The sequence below is a fragment of the Zosterops lateralis genome (assembly GCF_965231275.1).
Source record: "Zosterops lateralis genome assembly, chromosome: 1".
Lineage (NCBI taxonomy): Eukaryota > Metazoa > Chordata > Aves > Passeriformes > Zosteropidae > Zosterops > Zosterops lateralis.
Genome location: NC_139762.1, coordinates 48,894,170 through 48,908,402, shown reverse-complemented (window position 1 = coordinate 48,908,402; position 14,233 = coordinate 48,894,170). Strand labels below are relative to the sequence as shown.

The 14,233-nt window shown below is 36.6% G+C and overlaps 1 protein-coding gene across 3 annotated transcripts in view; it reads left to right on the top strand.

The window, feature by feature from the left end:
- Positions 1 to 14,233, top strand: part of ELMO1 (engulfment and cell motility 1) — a 308,416-nt gene that overhangs the window by 125,660 nt on the left and 168,523 nt on the right. The window lies entirely within an intron of this gene.

Genomic DNA, 14,233 nt, shown 5'->3' with positions numbered 1-14,233 from the left:
CATTAGATGTGGGCTTCTGACTTGAATAATTCAACCACAGTTTATTTTATTTTTTTTTTTCAAAAGATAGGATGCTACCTTTTGCTTATTATTCTAGGCTGTGAAATAGTTGCATTATAGTTTTGAACAATTTAACTTCAACTGTTGATATATTATAGCCTACTATTCATGATAAATTATTTGACAGAAAATTTGAGTCTCAGGTTAACTGGTGATGTGTGTGCATTCAAAGAATGTTCAGATTTGCACTGATAGAATGTCGGTAGATAAAGAATTAGGTTGTTGTGTGATAATCATTCACCCTTTATTATTGACTGACAGAAAGTAAAGAGTCAAAGTGAAGTCATGCAGTGAAAGGGCAGTGCACAATTCTATGGAATTTGCATGGTGTGGATGAGTGGTAGTCAATTAAACAGTAGATTGAATTGGGCTCTAAAAAGTTAACACAGAGCAAGGCTGGATAGAAATCAGATGCCAAACCTTGCAGGAGTATGAATAGTCCCTAAATTCCATGGAGTTACTGATGTCTGGATCTCTGAAGCCTCCTTGTTCCAGCTGATCATCTGGATTAGTGGTACCAGTTTGCCCGGCTAGGGAGGATAAAACTTTCCTAGGGGAGTGGGTGAGAGGGAGATGGACAGAGGCAAATGCCATTTACTTAACTGTTCTTGTTGAAGACCAGAGGATGGTCACCCTTTTTCTTCCTGAAAAAAGAAAGGCCTGAATAGTCGAAGTTTTACAATGTTACGAGTTGTAGGATTGTGAAAGTCCTGAACTGGAAGCTGAAATTTTGTGATTTGAGACTAAAATTTGGAACTGGTCTAAAATGCTGAAAAACTCATCACAAAGATTATGTCTGCAGCTATTTAATTTTCATCTCCCTGTTATTTCCTTTGGTAGGTGATACTCTGCAGTGATTGTAGGTTCTCTGGGAAAACTTTTCAACTATAATAAAAGCAATGCATCCTTACATTTAGATTCTCTTGTTCATTTTGCCAGTGGCAGAAGAACATATTTAGAACAATGCTGCATATGTGCCAAACTAGATCTGATCCTTCTAAAACTTTAGATTGATAAGATTTAATCACTCACTTAATGGTAGAACAGCATAGATGACAGATTGTATGTACTACTGAAACCTATTAATAGTTTTCAATCCTCCTCCGCTCTTCCTACTCCTACAACCCTCTCTTTCCTTACTATTTCAAAACTTGAAATCACTTGTTGCTGTAGGCAAAAAAAAAACAAAACAAAAAAACCAAAAAACAAAACCCAAACAAAACAACTCTGAAAAGATTTTGTTTTGCTGAGCTATTCATATATGCAGTGCCAGACCTTCAGGTCAGTTGCCATATTGCTATATGTAAATAGGCTCATGTTTAAGTAAAACCCTTTGTCATTTGGCAGTGGCAGCTAATAATTAAGCACCTTTCGGCACAGCAAAATCTGTGTCTTACAGCACTCTGCCAGAAAGGAGATTCTTCTTCTCATCTCCTTTCATTTAATACATAGTTTTCATAAGATTTGAGTATCCTTTTATTTAGCAGAGTTGAATTTGCAGATGGTATGTCCAGGTAAAAAAAAACCAAAACCACACTGTACCCTTTGCCAGTGAAATTCCCCTAATATTGGACCAGTGGGATAAGGCAGGACTGTACATTGGATTTCTCCTCTCGTTTTTTACCTTTATGACCACTAGAGGTTGCTCTTCTTCATTGTTTCAGAGCTTCATTCTCCTATTATTTAGTTTTGAAGCAGAAAGTTTTTGGTAGCTGTCTTAAGCCATTACTGATATATTTTTCCAGATAAGTTTTGGAAGATGAAGACTAATCATACATATTTATTTCTTGGTGTTAGAAAGACTGCAGTTTTAATAGTGACTGCCACTGTCAGTATTTGATAATCCTTTAAGTAAAGAGACAGAGTTGGAGTTTCATATGACTGTATTTACATTCATAAACACTTATTTGGAAATTTTTGAGACAAAAAAGGTCTCTGGGATGAGTTCTGTCATTTCTGTTTTCACAGAGTAACATTTAACTGTGTAATCCCCTTGCTGTGTACAGGAGTATCACAAGAACATGATCTAATCATGGGGAATAACAGCCCAGGATTTCAAGTAATATTGACCTTAAAACAAAGAAAACATCTAAGATGATGTGAATGTTTGAAATGCTTGTTAATTTTATTAGTATTGTGCGCACCAGTTTGCTTTCTGCCCTAGCATTCCTGCACTTCTTCTAAGCCTTTCCACTCACAAATTCCTGACTTTGACACTCACCTCTCACTCTTCTCTGTGCCTTTCTACTCACCCTCTCTTTCCACTCCACTCCTGGTTTGCTTTTTTACCTCTAATCCCGGAAGGTGGGGCCAGGGAATGCTCAGGAGAGGCAACATCTTCAGAAAAAGTGTGTTCTGAAGACATTTGTTAAACTCAGTTAATCCTAAGCATTTATAATGCAGCCCATGTTCAAAAGGAATGTTCACAGCTTACACAAGAGCAAGTCTTAGAAGTTTTCCTTGCATAGAATGAGTGGGCTTGGATTTTGACAAACAATTATGTAAAAATTGATTTAGTTAGAGCCATGCAGTGCTTAATAAAACATTCCTAAAAATGGTCAAATAATTGCTAAAACTTGCTAGAGCTTTTGCACAGAAAAAAAAAAAAAAAAAAAAGAAGACTAGGTATTCTGTTCTAATGCTTAAAGTAATTTTAAAGTATCTGAAATTAAGTTTAAAAATGGAAAGTGGCAGATGAATTGAACTGCATGTGGCACAACCAGATTTACCTGTAATTTAGGTATTTTTCTCAAGTTTCCCTTTGCTTTTGACATCTTGCTTCCCTAATGTTTCTGTGAACATTGCTGCATGATAGATCTCAGGCAGAGCAACGCCAAGAAAAGTGCTGAAACCTGTGTGAGAAAGGTGAACAAAATACATGAAGTATAAGAAAAGAAAAACAGAACAAAAGAGTAAGGATATATAATTGAACTGATGATGACACTAAAGATGTAACTAATGGTCTTATTTTTCTGTATTGACATTTGGAGGAGCTACAGTCTGCAAGCCAGTTGCTAATTTTATAGTTAATTTTTCTGAATCTATATGGAGATAATACAGTCTGAAAAGGGACATTTTTAGCTTATTTCCTAAAAATAAACTAAAAAATAAAACCAAAAACAAACCCACAAAGGCTTCTTCTCACTTGTTGAAATCTTCACTTTGCTTGTTGAAAAACAAAGGAACGTTTTAATTTGTTAGATGAATATTTTAGATTGCTTTACAATATGAAGCTCCATGTGGAAATTTCACAGAATGTTTTCTAAGAGAGTACTTAGATCTTCTCTTTACAGTAATACTGAATGTCTGTCAGGATTTTTTTCCCTTATAATTCACCTACAGATAGAAATACTTGTTTTCCCTGCTGTATATGGCTCAATATTATTTGGAGTACATTGAAATCTGATTTTAAAAGACAGCTGATAACTGAAGTGTAATATTTGACAGCAGAGGGCTCCAGTATCACACCAGATGTCAGTTGCTCACTAAAGTTTTTCAATAGCTCGATATCATGGACACAGAATGTTTTCAGCCTTAGAAATAGTAGAAATAACTGTTCTGGGTGTAAATTCCCATTTCTTAGTTGAATGCCAGCAGGTGTTTGATGTTTAGGCTAAATGATACCTCTGCGGGTTACTTAATTTGTCTTGCATGTTACGGTTTGTTATACAGTGCACTGTTAATATTTTCCTTTCTGGCACTTACTGGTGACATTCTTTATCCTCCCCAAAATAATAGTTGGTTTCTGCGTCTGAGTGTTTTTCAGCCTTGTGTAGGTTCTGTGGCAGAGATGCTTTCTCGCAGTTTGGGATTCTTAGTTTGGGGGGTGATGGTGGTATTTGTTTGTTCAATTGTTTGTTTGTTTGTTTGTTTTTTACCTGCCAGGAGTTTCTACAAATCTGTAAAAGAAGTATTTTATAAATATAGTTATAGACCTAATCAGAAAAAATTACATTTAATGTGAGCCCAGGGTATGTTCTGCAAACGTGGCATTAGCAGCAAAGCACCAATCTCTTTTCAAACCTGAGAGGCAGAAATCCAGAAATCCCTCAAGTTTACTCTCATACTTGATGCTGTTAGGAGCTCACTGGTGTGAGCTTTCCTGTAAGCAGAGTTTCATAGTTCTAAGTTACTGTTTGACATAAACAAAGTATTCCATGGTTTCATGCCATGCCATGTATCTGGCGCTAGGCTGTGGAAAAGCAGGACTGTGCTGAAAAGAGGATTCCTGTGGGTAAAATGGAGCACTCCGCACTGAGATTTGCAACTCGGCAAAGTGCTGAAACTCTTCACACTGGCACTTATATTTTCTGACATGTTCAAGTCAATGTGTGGTGGTGGGACATATCTCCTCTGGTATAACGTAGAGCAGGATGGGCCCCATGGTTAGTGTTTGAGCCACAAATCTCTTCATTAAGCTCCTGGACCACTCTGAGCAGCACAAGGATGTGTGAGCACATGGCTGCTAGGCACAAGCAGGGGAACTGCTTGGTTGCCCTACATGTGAGTGAGGGTGCAACCCCCTCCTCAAGACAAAGGGATGATCTCCTCTGGCCACAGGGGCAGATGCTGTCAGGGGACATCTTATCTTCTCAGCCAAGTGTGATTGCCGTGTGGAATAAATATTCAAGAATGACAAAAAATGAGATGGGGAGTGAAAACTGAGAATTGATCTGTAAATCCCAAAGATAGGGCAATGTTTTTAATTGTCAGACTTTTCTGAGGATCCTGGGTGCTAACAGAAGAATGTAAGAGAATTACTTCTGTTTGGAGACATTTCTCCAATGGCTTGGAGAAAACTTGAGGAACTTTTTCTTATTAAGGAAAATGAGTTATGTTGTAACCAGGAAAGTCAGACCTGATGACATGTGCAATGGATGACATAATTTTGTATAAATTGGTGCTGCTCATCTGAGCTGATATGCACAGGATGACATCCCTGGGTCAGATGCATCTTTATAGTGACTAGTAAGAGAGACCACAAAATCCATATGTTAAAGCTGCTGTTCTGGTTTACCATGCAACTGCCTGTGGTTTCCCAGGACTATTTGTCTGGGACTATGGGCATCTAGCAACTTGAACATTGTTAAAATTAAAAAACCAGCCTTTTACCATATGCAGTTGAATTCCTCCTAACTTTAGTCCTTCCAGAGAAGAACAGATTTAAAAAAAGAAAATAAAAACAAACTTGATGGGTCACTGAGCTTCTTTGACCTTTTGGTATCACTTCAACAATGAAGTTTAAACTAACCAGAATTAAATATCTGTGACTGTGTGTCTGTGTGGCTCTGTATAATGTCATTGCTTCTGTGTTTTGATTTTTTAATTCTTTATTTCATGATTTTGTACTTATTATCAATATTAGTTGAAGGAACTATCCTTTAAATCAGTTTCTTAATGAAGATGTTTCAAAAAGAGGGAATAAAAGGTTGGTATTTTAGGATTTATACCTTTCTAGTATTTTCAATTGTGAACTTGTAAAATATTAAATTCTTTGTGATTTTCTCTTGAAGGAAATCCACTAAAAATGTAAATGTGCTAATTTAAAGTTAGTCACAATGGAGCATTGCATTTCTGATTGGAATTTTTTCTTATATATGAAGTATTTATGGTTTCACTGGATAGTTTTCTTTGCCACGTGCATCCCAGTTATGAACTCATGGGGGCAGGCAAGCTCCACGGATTTGAATATAATTGGGCTGAATAGTTTGTTTCAAAGGTATTATAACAAGAAATATTTTCTGACCCCTTCACTGGGAGATGGATGGATCTTTGATGTCTTTCTCTGAATAATAAGTATCACACATCTCAGAATTTGCACACACAAAAAAAAAAAAGGGGGAAACATCCCCCACAAAACTGGTCCGATACAATGACATCTCAATTCTTTTGTTGTGTGGGATTCATCTGTTTCACAAGACTTGGCTTGGATAAGTGATTCTAGACAAAACCTTGCTTGTTATTAAATGATGGAGTTTGTGAAACTGTGTAAATTCAATTTAATGTTAATTACAACAAATATTTTATTTAAGTTTATGAATTTTTTCAGTGTATCCATGCATGCAAACAGATATTTATGTTGGTTAACATGTGCATATTGCTTTTTCCTCCTTGTCTCATTCCTCATGGGGTTTCTTTTTTGTCTGTTGTAATATTTAAGGGATGGTAAATAGCATAGCACACAAAATATTTAGATTTTCTTCAGTTACAAAGAGTTACAAACATTCTTTTTGAATATGAGACTTCATTAAATGAGGCCTGAGAATAAACTCAAAGACAAGGGGAGAAAGGTACCTTATTTTTAAATAATCAATTTATTTCCCCAAATTAAAAACACCTTCCTATCTGAATTCTGAATATTTTGGTAGTTAAATGTAGTCAATTTGTTACACAACCCCTACATAAAATCACAGAATAGTAGAGATATGTCTTCTTTTACAATTTCCTTATTTAAAAAAAAAAAATCTCCCTATATTTTAGTGCAGCTCCATCTTCTTTTTGACATTTGTCTGGGGGAGCCTGAAGGGAGAACAGTACCCAGATATGCAACACATATCAGCATTTTGCAGAGCCCAACTCTAGTCAGAAGAGCTTCACATTCCTGTAGAGGGAGGCAAAGAAAAATGGAAGTCAAGGGAACTGAAATTCATGATGAATGGATCCAGTGCTTTTTTTCATCTTTGTGGTTTGTTCTTGAGTTCAGGGGTTTTTTGGTTAGTTTTGGTGGGATTTGTTTGTTTGTTTGTTTTTTAAATTACCTCACTACTGAGGATAGATGAAGGTATCCTACCGGCTGGGCATAGGTTAGTGTTGATTTAAGGCAGAATATGGACTCAAAGATTTTAGGAGGGATTGGTCCTATATTCCAAACCTGTCCCTGGCCTCTACAGAGCCTGTCTGTTTGTACTCCAGCAGAGGAAAGATTTGACTGTATAGCTGGTCATTTTGTACTTGGAAATGTCCATCCAAATGTAGCTAAAATATCTCATATGTTGACAGCTCCTTTGCTGTAGATTAGTTTTCATCTTATCCTCTGCGATTATTAGAAGCTTGACCTGGTCACAGGTAATAAAAGAAGTGTCAGTGGGTGAACCACAGAACTCCTAAATGGTAGCTGACTTTTTCACCTAGTTCTGCAGGTCCGTGTGCCTGGCTGCAAATGTCATTCCAGTTCTGTTTTCCAGAGCTCTGGGACAAAATTTTCCATTTTAAATTTGAACAGCTGTTGTATCTGGCATCCAGATTACACAGATGATTCATTTTGAACTGGGGTTTTCTCAGACACAGGTCTGACTTCTCTCCACTGTATTTGAACTAAACACAGCCTGGGCCTTTCCTTTGGCACATGACACAGCTTTTAGCCAGCTTACTTGAAAAGGAAAATCACAAAACTTTTCTACAGAAATATCTAAAGGGAGAGCAAGATCTATCCCAGCTTACCTCGTGATGCTTGGCATTGAGTTTAGGTTCCTCTCCAAGCTCACTGTTCTCAAAGCAGCATGGATTGTAAAGGTGCAGGGGTGTCCCCAGCCACCTCTGTCATTGGTAGTAATGAAATTCTAAAAGAACTCTAATTCACTGCACAAATGGAGTGTCAATCTTCTTGTTCTGTGGTTGTGCCTACCATAGCACACAAGAATCATATCCTTTGCTGGAGATTATAGTTGCTGCAGCAGGAAGGAACCCATTCAGAATTTCATTCCTCGATGATGACACAGGAGAGAGGCCACTGCAGCAATAAAGTGGCTGCTTCAAATGTGGCATCCCTGTAGATGCAACATCCTCAGGAAAGTTCTAAAGATTATTTTTACTTGACTGACTTTGATTTTACTTTATTTCTTATAATTTAAGTAATTTTCTTTGAAAGGAAATGCAACTGAAAGTTGTTTTAATTAATGCGCCGTAAATTTCAGAAGAAAATGTTATGTCAGAAAGTTTAGATAAAACTGCCCAGACCATAAATAAAACAAGGAAATATATGCTCTCATAGTAGTCTTAGGTGTAGAAAACTCCAATGCAAGCAATCCAAGATTTGGCACAATTTGGTTTTGAGCTTTTCATGTTACTTAATAAAAAGGTCTAGAGATTCTTCTTTTTTTCCTTGTTGGTAGGCTGGGTAACTGATTTGCTTGGAGCACATGCTAAAATATTTATGTACACTCATTAACTATTTTGTATCTTTTCCTTAAGTTTTGTAAAAAAAAAGTCTGTTGAAGACCTCTGAATTTCTCCTTAATTATGGAGCCATTATGCTTAAATAATGAGTGAAAGTCACAATCTACCTTACTGAACAGATATTAAACTTTCCCAAACTCAAATAAAGCTTTTCATGACAAAACTTGACTTAGGAACACTAAATCTAACTAACTGTCACTTTTGACAGGAGTTACAGAGATAAAATTGCTGAGGTAGCTTTTGAGTCTTGCAGGTATGACTTCTGTTTAGTCACAAACATTTAATCTGTGTTTATTTGCAGTATTCAAGTGTAGATTAATTTCTTTGGCTTGCTGTTCCTGTTAGCACTGTTCACACTGTTTTCTCACATAACTGTCTTCTTGCTAGCTTGATATTTCTCCTGGTGGGCAGGATGAGAATTCATGCCTTAGATTCTATCTGTGTAGAGAAGGCAAACTGCTTTAATGACATTGGTAAAATTAAACCAGTCATCTCCCAACACATTATAAAGTCATAAAAACCCCTGTATTTATAACAGTAGTTCTTTTGAGGCTGGGTGTACTGTGTGCCAGTTCTTTGGGTACTATATGTCAGTTCTTCCCAGTGTACTTCGTGAGTGTTGTAGTTCAAACAGTACAAAAGTGGCTTGCTGGCCTGGATGTGGGTTATATATTTCATTGTGATTTTGTAAGAGCTGGAGCTGTCTGAAAAGCTGTAGTTCTTGGTTGCTCTCCAGCAGCCCTGGCTGGAGGGACACCTGCTTCATACACTTGTAGTTGAGCTTCTAGAAAGTCTCATGGGAAGGGTCCCTAATTCCCTGCAGTGAAAGCCATCTGGATTAGCTCTCATCTCATTGGGCAGCAGTTTAATCTAAAGTGGACTGGCTTTGCCCAAAAAGTCAGGGTAGACAGGAAATCTGGCAGGGTCTGGCCGTAAAATGATCTGGTAATCTCAGTAAATAAACGAGTATGGCTTTTAGTTTTTTGACCCAGTCTGAACTATGTCTGCAACTGGATGTTTGACTGCTTATTCAATTTTTCTGTAAGCTCGCTGGATATGGTGAGATACCTGAAAGTAATTTTCCATGTGGAAATAATTTAATTGAAATGACCACATCCCATTAATTAATTAATTCTATATATCTCTGAAAGAGTACATGACATGTTACTGCTCAATAACTTCATTTGCCCAGTAAACATTACTTTGGTGGTAAGAAGTCAATAATCTGTGAAGTGCTAAACATGCATCTAACTTTAAAATCTGTCCTTATTAACTGAAATAAGACTTGAAAGGTGGCTCACAGTTTTCATGCTTTGGACAAGGTGTGATCATCTGAGTTACAGCAGTCACTTTGGATTCTTCTAGGCTTTCAAAATATTGGCAGCCTGTAGGGCTTAAGATTTTGGAATCCAAAGCATTAGCTCCATGTAATACAGGCATGTGTAAAATACAAAGAATTATGCAAGAGCTCTTTGTCTTGCTTTATAATGTGCAATTTATTCATGATTGAAAATATGTAGTGCTTTTGGCATGCCTGTTATGCTCTATTTAGTGATTTTTAGGTGATTTAATTGCACCTCATTAACATTAATTTTTTTGCAGTTTTTACCACTATAGCATCTTTACGTGACTGGGACAGATTTCTGGTGGCTTACATAGAACTCTATTGTTCTTTACATTAGATTACATAGTAGCTCAATGAATTAAGGATATGTGGTAGTCAAATTATTGCTTTTTTATCTTTTGTAGGGCGAATGCTGTGCAGATTGTATTTTAAATTTCTTTGCTTGTGAGAGAGTCGGATTTATATTGGTGAGGTCAAACTTGATCCAGCAAGTCTGTTGCTTAACATGCTGCCTAGTAGGAATGACTTTCATTATTGGAGGATAACATTTCTAGTCTACTAATATGTATCCAAAGCTGTCACATCAATAACAACAAAAAACAAACCTCAAAATTTCTACCTGCTAGTAGAAATAGACAAATATTTACCAAAACACAAAGGCAAAAGGAGCTAGAAGTATGTTTAAGGAAAAAAGCCATCATTGTATGCAGATACAATTCGTAAATCTTTATCCAGTAGAAATATACTCGAGTTCTTCATATGTCGTGGAATAGTGAAGATGTGATTTAAATTACTTACACCGAAAGTATCTTACATGATTTTCTTCATATTCTTTCAAATATATAGCAGTTACTGAGCTTTGGGTAATTCTCACTTGCATTAGAGTATGGGAGTTTTTGTGGTTTTGTTTGTTCGTTGGTTTGTGTTTTTTTTTTTTTTTTAATTCAGGAATCCTCCAGATACATTTTCATTCTAGCATTGAGTTCTGTTGTAAATTAAAAAAAATAGGCTTTGGAAGGAAAAAAAGAAATCACATTTGCATATTTAAATAGTTATCAAGAGAAAAACAAATCTGCTAGTTCTTGCTTTCATTGATTACATAGAGGCTGAAAATTCCCAAGTCACTGTTATATCTCATTAAGTGTGATGATGGAAGTGATGTGCATCATCATCATCTCTTCGAATGCCGTGCTGTTAAATAAAAAGACAAAAATATTTCCTCATTAAGAGTTTTAGCTGACTACCTCCTCACAAATGTTGGTTTAATGTAGTATTTTTCCTTATTTGTAATTACTGTGTAAATGAACAGATGGGAACATTTTGCATGTAAAACTTCAGGTTTATTTAGGGAAGGGGTAAATGGTGAGTCTTTGTGCTTGTTGATAGTTTTAGCATAAGTTTGTCAATTCATAATTCACTGTAAATCTCACTTAAAAAGTTCCCACTCTTCTTGTCCTGAGTTATGAAGAACAAACATCCACATATGTACTACTATTATTTTCTGATTTGATCTGGGGAAAGTTTTGCAGAGGTGCTGTAGAACTGAACAGGTAATTGCTTTCCTTCCTAGCCTACGGAACAGTGGTTTAGATTTAAAAGGAAGACAAAAATGAGCAAGCAAGTAACTGAAGATGGAAAAAAGAAATTGCTGTTCCCAGTGTTACCTTGGTAGACAGAATGTTCCTTTTTCTTAAAAAAAAAAAAAAAAAAAAAAAAAAAAAGACCAGTTTTGAGAGAGATTTTATAAAGACACCATTAAAATTGGATTCTTGTGACATTTGGAAGTTTTTCTATCATCAGTTCTTTTACAGTCCTGACTCTTCCCTGGAAACTTCTGATGTGTTTTTGTCATGCCACTTACAGAAGTGAGACATGCAGGATAGGGATTCACCCGAGCTGCTTTGGGACTGGGAAAACAACTGGGTCTAGCACCTACTCCATACTGCTTTCAGGACAGACTAGCATGATTTGACTACTGATTTACACAGCTGCTGCATACAGCGTTGGTGCAAAATCTATGATAAACTGCCAATACCTGTCAAGACAGAAATAAATTTGTATGTTAATGGCCTAGAAATGCAGGGAAATAAATAGTTCCTGTGCTTTAGTGTGTTCATGTGGAAGATGCTGTTGTTAGGAATAATATAAGGAATGAGTGGTTCTTATTCCATTAGCAGTTACAGAACATTGCTGTGAATGGGCACCTCGGTGTGAGGACATGTACCTGCCACAGAAATCCATACATCCCTCAGAGATTGCTGCAGAAGCCAGGAGTAAGACAGTGAAGCCATTCAGGATAGAGAAGAAAGCTTTACACAGCCAGAACTGCATTAGAATGCTAGGTTGTCTGAATGTAATTATTGCATTGGGATTTAGCCAGAATAGCTGTTTTATTGTGAAACATGCCACGTGATTTTTTTTTTTTTAATGACACAAGCAGATGTGCTTTTGAGTTTTATCTTATCAAAACCAATGAATTTTTATGTCCACAGTATCCTATTGAGTTGGCTAACAAATTCTTGAATGTTTTGGTACGTTAACGTGTATGGTACGTTAACATGTATGGCATAAGCTGTTAAATGCCACTTAGGTGCTGAAGTTGAAAAATGCAAAGATATTACTCAGCCTAGTGGAAAAAAATCGAAAATTATCTGAAAAATTTGAGGTAACAGATCTGTTTGATTTGCCTTTCTTACTCTTCATTTTCCATTAAACAAAAAAATGCCATAGATTTTGTACTAAATGGATGCAACAAATATGCTTGAAGCTCTGTGTTCTGTATATTTAATAAATTATATTGTAGGTGGGGTGTTTGCCTACTTCTGAATTATTCACTACATACAACATTTTAGATAGTTTAGCTTTGTATCTCATTTCTGAACCCACTCTCAATAACTTAATATTTCAACCACAAATATTCATCATGTTAAGAAAAGGATGATTTTAGGGGGAGGGAGAAAGAAGGAAGGGAACAAAGTGTCTGACATTCCTTTTGAATTTGAAGAATAATTGAAGGTAATGTATTGTCTCGCACATGCCAGAACTGTCTTGTGGATCCTCAGCTATTATCTGCTTCTGTATTTCTAGTTATTTAAATCAACAGAGCTGAAGACAAAGCCCTAGTTATCCTGGGTTCCCACGTGACAGAAACTTTTGAAAAACAGAAACAAACTGAAAATAGTTGAAAATAGCTGGGTTTATAGGCTTGACTTGGAGATAAAGTAAAAGTGATGGAAAGATGTTTTTTCTGATTGAACATAGAACTAGTAGTGATGATAAGAGACAGAATGAGTCATCCTTACTCATGTCGTGAGATTCCTCATGTCCTTGATATTTTTTGTTGATTTAGAATGGGATAAAGCAACAAGTAGGTCAGGCTTTTTATTTGTGTCCTGCATTTACTTTTACCATTGTAAATGCCAGTGAAATAAGTACTAGTATTTTAATAGCTGGAGAAATGTAGGTGGGTCTTGAAACTCTCTATGCTTGTCCAAGTGTACTTATCCAAGTGTTCCTGACCTGTGTATAGTATGGGAGCCAAGAGTGCATGTTCAGCCCTAGGCTGTAGTTCTACTTGCATAATTTTTTGCTAGTTGTAGGGTTCTCTATTGACTGCTGCTTCCTGTGGTTCCTAAGTAGCTTTCCCAAGGAAATGGACCTCATGACACAGTGAAGTATCAAGCAGTGTTCCTCAAGACCTGTACTCTGTGGCCAAATTGGAGGTAGTTTCAAATGCAGAGAAGGATCTGTAAGATATTCATGCTAGGCTGGGGAGCATTTTTTTTGTCTATGAGACTCAGCCTCTCTTAAAATAACCTTTTTGAAATGTTTGAAAATTGTAGGAAGGAATGTTTTCTTCTCTCAGAACCTGAAGTCTGTAGGGCTTGTGATGTGTGTGAAACCATTTTGTGCTGATTTTAAATGTTCTGACTGATAAATGCATCAATGTGGAAGATGAAAGGTTGAGTTGGGGAAATGGCCATGAAAGGCTATTGTCTGTCATTCAGATGAGCAGATGAAAGGGAAAATAAAAGTTTAAATGGGAGGGTTTGGAACTTACAACTCAGTAAGACATTGTTTTCCCTTCCCAAACTACAACTACCCTTCTGGAATACTTATTACATAGTTATTTCTATATAAAAATCTAGGGTTCCAGGCATTCTCTTGATTCCCTAATTTGTCTGTGATTGTTTTGCTTGTACACCAGTAGTCCTAATCTGGAAATGTACAACCAGCGGGTACTGCATGCCATCTTCAGACTAATATATTTGTCTACTTTTGAAGTTGCAGCAGGCATCTTAATGTATAACTTTTGCTTTCTACTATTTTTAATCTTTTATGTGACTGAATTATTGACTGGCTAAAACCAACGTATGATACATCTGAAGCTAAAATGGGCAAAAAAGTAGAATCACTCATTTCTACTGCTTTATGGCCTGACAGACTCAATAGAAGGAAAAGTAGTAAAACCCATGCTTTTATCAGTGAACTAGGTGGATCAGACCCTGAGCACATTGCAGAAACAGAGTAATGGAAGAAATCTGTGCTGATCTTTGCCAGTGTTCTGGTAGTAAATGCACTTTTAAAGTCTCTGTCAGCTGGGTCTTGCAGAATAGAAATGCCATTGCAAAGGAGCTAGGGATATCTTTCTGC